This window comes from Tupaia chinensis, unplaced genomic scaffold (assembly GCF_000334495.1).
Source record: "Tupaia chinensis unplaced genomic scaffold, TupChi_1.0 Scaffold000279_1, whole genome shotgun sequence".
NCBI classification, from domain to species: Eukaryota; Metazoa; Chordata; class Mammalia; order Scandentia; family Tupaiidae; genus Tupaia; species Tupaia belangeri.
The window spans coordinates 2,468,179-2,476,432 of NW_006159762.1; the positions used below are offsets into that span (position 1 = coordinate 2,468,179).

The window sequence follows — 8,254 nt, forward strand, 5'->3', positions numbered from 1 at the left end:
CTTCCAAGGTTAGTTAAAAAGACACTGGCTTCCATCTTGTTCTCTCTCCCTCTCTCATATCTCGCTCTGGGGAAAGCCAGCTGCCCTGTATGCAGCCCCATGGTGAGGTCATCATGGAGAATTACTGAGGCCTGCCTACGAGAACATGAGGTAGAAAAGATCCTTCATCTGTAATAGGACCTTGAAATGATTTGTAGGCTCAATAGGACCATAAATGACTTGTAGCCCTCTACAACTGTTTGACTGCAACCTCAAGAAAGACTAAGCCAGAACCATCAAACTGCTCTGCTCTGGTTTTTGGCTTTCAGAAACTGTGGGAGAAAAATCAATATTTGAGGGGAATTTGTTACACAGCAATAGTTAATACCTGTTAAACTAGATTTCAAACATTTTGTCAGGTGAGAAATGACATAAGCCAAGGCCCTCCAAAAATTCTGTTGACCTGGCCAGCTACCAAGCAACAGTTATGAGGTCATCAGGATTAGAACCCTCACTTAACAGGGGCTTGCCAACCACCTGTTGGAAAGTCCCAGACAAAGAAGGATTTGTCAGGTAAGCACATCTCTTCATCTTTACCCAAAAGAGGTGGTTAGTTTAGGGATCCTCAAACCAAAATTGGCTCTTGACTGTCTGTAGGTCAACTGACAATAGTTTTAATGGCAACTTTCAGTAGTCACTATTAATTAAAGTAGATCGCTCCCATTTCAATCCCTGCATATATTCCTCTTAGTTTTTTTTTTCACTTTTTTTATTTTAAATTTTTATATAAATTCAATCATATTATTTAGCTTACAAAGTGAACATTTCAGTATGTGTGTGAACATTTCTCCCCAGTCCAGTTGATCAGAGTATCTTCCACCAATAAAACCACACCTCCCCATCCCGTCAATGCTCTCTCTCCGTATCCCTCTTCCAAATGTCCTTCCTTAGGTCCCTCTTCTCCACACACTCCACTTCTGGCACTAACCCCCATCTCTTGTGTTTGTACAACCTTAGGTCAACTAGTTCCAGTTATAGAGTGCAGACACTTGGTATATATTAAGTGGAGACATACAGTGTCTCTCCTTCATAACCTGGCTTGCTTCACTCAGCAGTAAATCTTCCATATTCTTCCACTTTTTGTCAAAAGTCAGGGTTTTGCTGTTTTTTTTTTTGTTTTTTTTTTTATGACTGAATTATTCCTCTTCTTTTTGAAGCCTCAAATTTAGGGCAATCTATAAAAGAGATGTTGATGAGGATTTTAAAAATTTTGATTGTAGCAATTTTTATATAAGGTCACAAAATTGCCAGTTATAAGATAATCTTTAGCGACTGGCCCCGCCTCTTCCTCTCAGTCCCATATTGAACTCGAGTTGGAAGAGACGAGTCCAGTCTCAAAATGGAGGTAAAACCGCCGCCCGGTCGCCCCCAGCCCGACTCCGGCCGTCGGCGCCGCCAGGGGAGGCGGGTCATGATCCAAAGGAACCTACATTCTTTTTTTTTTAAACTTTTTTTTTGGGGGGGAGAGATTTTCACTGTAGGGCGCGTGCGCTTGCCAAACAGACAGAGAGAGACATAGAGACAGAAAGCGAGAAATCACCCCCCAGGGGGGATGGTCACGCCGCTATCCCTTCTCCTCCATTCTCCTCTCGGGATCTTGGGCACGCACGCACACACGCTCGGTGTGTTTTAAGCCACCGGGTCCGGGACACGAACCGCGGTTGACTACGTGGGAATCCAGCGACATAGCCATTACGCTAACTGCTGGTTCCCTGCTTTTGTAACTTTTGATGATCATGATACAGCTGATAAAATTGTTCAGAAATACCACACCATTAATGGGCATAATTGTGAAGTGAAAAAGGCCCTTTCTAAACAAGAGATGCAGTCTGCTGGATCACAAAGAGGTCGTGGAGGTGGATCTGGCAACTTTATGGGTCGTGGAGGAAACATTGGAGATGGTGGAGGTAATTTTGGTTGTGGTGGAAACTTTGGTGGAAGAGGAGGCTGCGGTGGTGGAGGTGGTGGCGGCAGAGGAGGTGATGGTGGAGATAATGGATTTGGAGGTGATGGTGGCAACTATGGCGGTGGTCCTGGTTATAGTAGTAGAGGTGGCTATGGTGGTGGTGGACCAGGATATGGAAACCAAGGCGGTGGATGTGGTGGTGGTGGTGGAGGATATGATGGTTACAATGAAGGAGGAAATTTTGGCAGTGGTAACTACAGTGGTGGTGGAAACTATAATGATTTTGGAAATTATAGTGGACAACAGCAATCAAATTATGGACCCATGAAAGGGGGCAGTTTTGGTGGAAGAAGCTTGGGCAGTCCTTGTGGTGGTTATGGATCTGGTGGTGGAAGTGGTGGATATGGTAGCAGGAGGTTCTAAAAACAGCAGAAAAGGGCTACAGTTCTCAGCAGGAGAGAAAGCGAGGAGTTGTCAGGAAAGCTGCAGGTTACTTTGAGACAGTCGTCCTAAATGCATTAGAAGGAACTGTAAAAATCTGCCACAGGAGGAATGATGATCCATAGTCAGAAAAGTTACTGCAGCTTAAACAGGAAACCCTTCTTGTTCAGGACTGTCATAGCCACAGTTTGCAAGAAGTACAACTATTGATTAATGCAATGTAGTGTCAATTGGATGTACATTCCTGAGGTCTTTTATCTGTTGTAGCTTTTTCTTTTTCTTTTTCTTTTCATTACATCAGGTATATTGCCCTGTAAATTGTGGTAGTGGTACCATGAATAAAAAATTAAGGAATTTTTAACTTTTCAATAAAAAAAGATTATCTTTAGCAATTTTGTTATTTTTTAAAGAATTATTTTATTTTATCTATTCATTCATCCATTTTTAATTTGACCAGAGAGAGACACACACAGAGAGAGAGGGAAAGTGAGAAAGCAAGTCACCAGGTCTGGGACTCCAACCGTGGTCAGCCATGTGGGAGCATCTAGCACCCTTAATCACCATGCCACCTGCTAGTCCCAATTTTATTATTTTTTTAACGCCAGAAGGCATGTGTACATGTGAGAGAATGCACTCCACCACAGGATCTGGTCATGCCATGACCCTTTTTCCTCCCATTCATTATCCCATCAGGACCCTGCTATGTGCACACGGGTATATCTAAAGGGCTGGGATTTGAACCCCAGTCAGCCACGTGGGATTTGGCTTCCTCTGCATAGTGCCTAATTGCTGTGCTATGGGGCCAGCCCCTTAGTAATTTTATTAATTTTCATAAAATAACATGAAAAGTTCTGTTATATTTATTTTAAAAAGAATTGTTTATTTTTTATTTTTTAAAAAAGAATTATTTTATTTAACTTTATTTATTTTAATTTGACCATTGAGAGACAGAGTGAGTGTGAGAGAGAGAGAAAGCAAGCCACCAGGTCCGGGACTCAAACTGCAGTTGACCATGTAGGAGTCCAGCGTCCTTAACCACCACACCACCTGCCAGACCCAAAGAATTGTTCATTTAATTTTATTTATTATTTCTCAATTTGATCAGAGAAGACAGAGAGAGAGACAGAGAATGAGAAAGCAAGCCACCAGGTCTAGGACTTAAATCATGGTCAGCCATGTGGGAGTCAGTGCCTTAACCATCATGCCACCTGCCACCCAAAATGTATTTTTTTTTAAGAATTATTTATTGGGACTAGCATATGGCATAATGGTGATGTCACTAGATTTCCAAGTAGTCAACCATGGTTCGAGTCCCACATCCAATGGCTTAAAACTCACGCCAGGGGCAGGCAGGTGGCGTGGTGGTTGAGGGCACTGGACTCCCACATGGCTGACTGCAATTCAAGTACTGGACCTGGAAGCTTGCTCTCTCAGTTTCTCGCTCTCTCATTCTGTCCCTTTCTGGTCAAATTAAAATAAATAGATAAATAAATAAATAAAGTTAATTAAGAAATTGAAAAAAAAAAAAAAAAACCCTAATACTAGGGGCATGTACATACATGCCCAAAATTCTGCAAGATGAATAGAGAAGGGATTATGGTGTGGTCATCCCCCATAGGGAGTGATTTCTTACTTTCTGTCTCTCTGTGTCTTTCTGGTAAGCACATGCCCCCTATAGCAAAAATCTCTCTAAAAAAATAAAAAGAATGATTTATTTTATTATTTTTTTTTTAACTTGACCAAAGAGAGACAGAGAGAGAAAGGGAAAGTGAGAAAGCAAGCCATCAGGTCTGGGACTCGAACCGCTGTCAGCTATGTGGAAGTCCAGAGCCTTAACCACCATGCCACTGCTTGTCTCAGTTCTATTTCAGCTGGAAATATCAAAAGTCATATTGGAACTATTACTTAGTGCCTTTCAGTTTCCATCAACTATGAATAAATGTAAACCTAGAGTAGTTTTTTAAAAATAATTATTTTAACTTTATTTATTTATTTTAATTTGATGGGGGTGGGGGGGGGAGAGAAAGCAAACTGCCAGATCCAGGACTCAAACCGTGGTCCACCATGTGGGAGTCCAGCATCCTTAACCACCACGCCATCTGCCAGCACCAGCCTAGAGTAGTGTTAGGTAATATTTATTTTCTTAAAGTTCTCAAGGACTCAATAGTGAAATACTGCGCTGTTTAAAATTACCTTTAGAGGGAACCAGCAGTTAGCGTAATGGCTATGTTGCTGGACTCCCACGTAGTCGACCGCGGTTCGTGTCCCAGACCCGGTGGCTTAAAACTCACGTTGGGCACGTGTACATGTGTGCCCAAGATCCCGAGAGGAGAATGGAGGAGAAGGGATTGCGGCGTGACCATCCTCCCTGGGGGGTGATTTCTCACTTTCTGACTCTATGTCTCTCTCTGTCTGTCTGGCGAACCTACACGCCCTATAGCGAAAACCTCTCAAAAAAAAAAAAAAATTACCTTTAGGGATTGGCAGGTGCTGTGGTGGTTGAGGCACTAGACTCCCACATGGCCTAGCACGGTTTGAGTACCAGACCTGGCGGCTTGCTTTCTCACTTTCCCTCTCTCTCTGGTCAAATTTTTAAATAAATAAATTAATAATAACAAACAAAATTAAATAAATTTTTTGTAATTTCCCAAGAGTGCCTTTTTTAAAAAGACTTTTCTATTTATCATTATTTTTTAAACAATTGTTTATTTAACTTTATTTGTTGTTATTATTTTTTAAATTTGACCAGAGAGAGAAAGGGAAAGGGAGAAACCAGGCTGCCAGGTCTGGGACTCCAACCCTGGTCAGTCATGTGGGAGTCCAGTGCCTTAACCACCTTGCCACCTGCCAGCCCCTCATCATTTTTTTTTTTTTAGTTTGCGACATGGCTTGTGTGCTCACTAGAGAGAGAGAGAGAGAGAAAACGAGAAAACAAGCTGTCAGGTCAAGGACTCAAACTGCAGTTGACCATAGGGGAGTCTAGCATCCAAACCACCACACAACCTGTTGGACTCAATAATGCTTTATTTTTATGTAAATATTCTGATAACCCTCAAATCTTCATCCTTTAATGATGGATTTTACTTCTATAATTATTCAAATGTCACTTATGGGGACCAGCAGATGGCATAATGTTTACGTTGTTGGACTCTCCCAGAGTCCACCCCAGTTTGTGTTCTGGACCCAGCAACTTAAATTCACATATGCATGGGTGCCCAAAATCCTGAGAAGAGAATGTAGGAGAAGAGATTGCAGCAGTCCTCCCCTCCTCACCCCGGGGAATCATTTCTCACGTTCTGTCGCTGTCTCTCCATCAAGTTTATGCGTCCAATAGCAATAAATCTAAGACAAACAAACAAAAATGTAATTTATGGTAAAGTGGGTGCTCAACAGATAAAAATGTTAATCTTAATCAATTTTAAAAAAAATGTATAGTAGCTTGCATACACAAGTGACAGTGAGACAGATGAACACTCTTCATAGGGTCAGGTCACACTGAGATCTCCTGTATCCAGTCCTCCAATCCACAAAGTCTTGGGCACTCCCACAGGTGCTGGGCATATAGGCATATTTTAGGTGGAGTGGGCCAGTGATCCCAACTGTGGTCACCATGTGGGATCTGGCTTCTCTTGAGCAGCACATTTACCGCTGTGCTGCAGAGCCAGCCTCTTATTTATTTTTTGGAGAGGTTTTTGCTATAGGGTATGTGTGTTCACCAGAAAAACAGAGAGAGACAAAGAGACAGAAAGCGAGAACTCCCCCCCCCCCCCCCTGGGCGGACGGGAAAGCGAGAACTCCCCCCCCCCACCCTGGGAGGACGGCCACGCTGCAATCCCTTCTCCTCGGTTCTCCTCTTGGGATCTTGGGCACACATGCACACGTGCTCGGCGTGTGTTTAAGCCACTGGGTCCAGGATTGAACCGCGGTTGACTACATGGAAGTGCAGTGACATAGCCATTACTTCAACTGCTGGTCCCCTCTTAGTCATTTTTAAATTAGCTTAAAAAAAAAAAAGAATTATTTAATTTTATTGTTATTTTTAAATTGTTGATCAAGTGCCTTAACCATCACGCCACCTGCCGACCCCTAAATTAACATTTTTATACGAAGAACATATATGTACTTTTCCTGACCACTCCCTGAAAATACCTTCACAAATAAGGATACAGGCTCTATTTTAACACAACACCCCCATAAGTCTGATTCCCTTCCCATATTCACTGTTGTCAATTCAGTGTATATTACTCTAGTTCCTTGTGTTAATTTGAATACATCTGTTCTTTCTCTAGTTACTTATATAAGTGTGTACCATAATAAAAAGGTATTGTTTTGGGCCAGCAGTAGCATAGTGTTTAGGAATGCCAGACTTGGCTGACCTGTAAGTCATGAGTCCTGATCTGGTGGCTTGCTTTCTCACTTTCTCTCTCTTTCTGGTCAAATTAAAATAAAGTTAAATGAAATAATTCTTTTAAAAAATGGTATTGTTTCAAGAGATTTCTTGTGGAAAAAATATCACTAAATACATATTTTTTGTAAATTAATTTTTAAAAAATATTTATTCATTTATGCACTCATTTATTTTAATTTGACTAGAGAAAGACACAGAGAAAAGGGGAGGGAAAGGGAAAAAGCAAGCCACCAGGTCTGGGACTTTGAACCGTGGTTGACCATGTGGGAGTGTCCAGCACTTTAAGATCACGCCTGTAACTTAATTTTTTAAAAATCCACTCCAGTATCTCTCGGGAGCAACTTTCCATATAGCATAGTTTTCTTTTAAAAATTATCTTATTTAACTTTATTTATCCAAATTTGACCAGAGAGGGATAGAGTGAGAGAGAACAAAAGTGAGAAAGCAAACTGCCAATCTAGGACTCGAACCGCAGGTGTGGGCCATGTCCATGTGGGAGTCCAGCGCCCTTAACCATCCACCACCTGCCAGCCCCAGTATGGCAGTTTTCTGTAACTGGATATTCCATTGTGAATTTAGCCAGCTCCTCAGCTGAATGGGAACAAGTCGAAATATAATATCTGTACTCAGTTGAATGCTTACAGAGAATTCTGCCATCATTTCCTTGTGATTTTAAACAAATGCGCTTCTGTGCTTCATTTGTAAAAGTTATTCTAATACCTCCAAATTGACAGGGTTGTAGTGAGAACTATAATAAATAAGTTGACATTCACAGCAGGCTCTCAGGAAGTTTCCTAATACCGTTATTTTCTTTGGTTAGTCCTGACTTTAGTCGTAGCTCCTAGATTGATTCTATTGTAGCTGACGTGCACTGATTGTCATCTTTCAGATCACTCTGAGCCAGTAGGAGTGTCTTCCTCTGACATCCCTTATTCTGCTTTTAAGGCGTGAGAATCTTCTGTCGGTTGTGACTTTCCTTTCAACGGCTGAGGTAAGCTGGACACTATACTCCGATACCCTCCTCGTAGTAGTCCATCCGCTGTTCCCGCTACCGGGAGCCCCACCCCGGTGCCTCACGTCACACCGGGAGTCCTGGCCATTGGCAAGGTCCATGGCGGCCGGCACAGCCACAGCCACCGCCATCCCCAGGCTGCCCTCGGCTTCGCGCTCCCGGGTCGCAGAGGACCCACCCGACCCCAAAATTGCGGGCAGACTAGCCTCGTGCGCCGCCCGGAGCTCAACCCGGAAGTGGCCCCTAGCGAGGCGGAAACCCCGTCTCCACCGCGCGCGCCCAGCACTGTGGGCGGGCTCTGCCGCAGGCTCCGCCCTTTCCCCCCGTTCTGCAAGGAGGGACGTGGTCGTCCGGCGTGGACGACACCTTCGTGCACGCATCCTGATAAGTCGGTCCTCTGGTGCCGGCCACAGAGCGTGGGAGTCGCGGGCAGCTGCTGGGCTCGGGG

General features: G+C 43.3%; 1 protein-coding gene and 1 pseudogene across 2 annotated transcripts in view; both read left to right on the forward strand.

Moving 5' to 3' along the window:
• The first annotated feature begins 1,744 nt into the window (after positions 1 to 1,744).
• On the forward strand, positions 1,745 to 2,576 carry LOC102493381 (heterogeneous nuclear ribonucleoprotein A3 pseudogene; annotated as a pseudogene).
• A 4,706-nt stretch (positions 2,577 to 7,282) lies between these two features.
• USP42 (ubiquitin specific peptidase 42) overlaps positions 7,283 to 8,254 on the forward strand; it is a gene marked incomplete at its 3' end in the record, with an annotated part of 73,603 nt that continues 72,631 nt past the window's right edge. For both annotated transcript variants that reach the window (XM_027772520.1, XM_014588483.2), the window contains 1 exon segment: positions 7,283 to 7,785.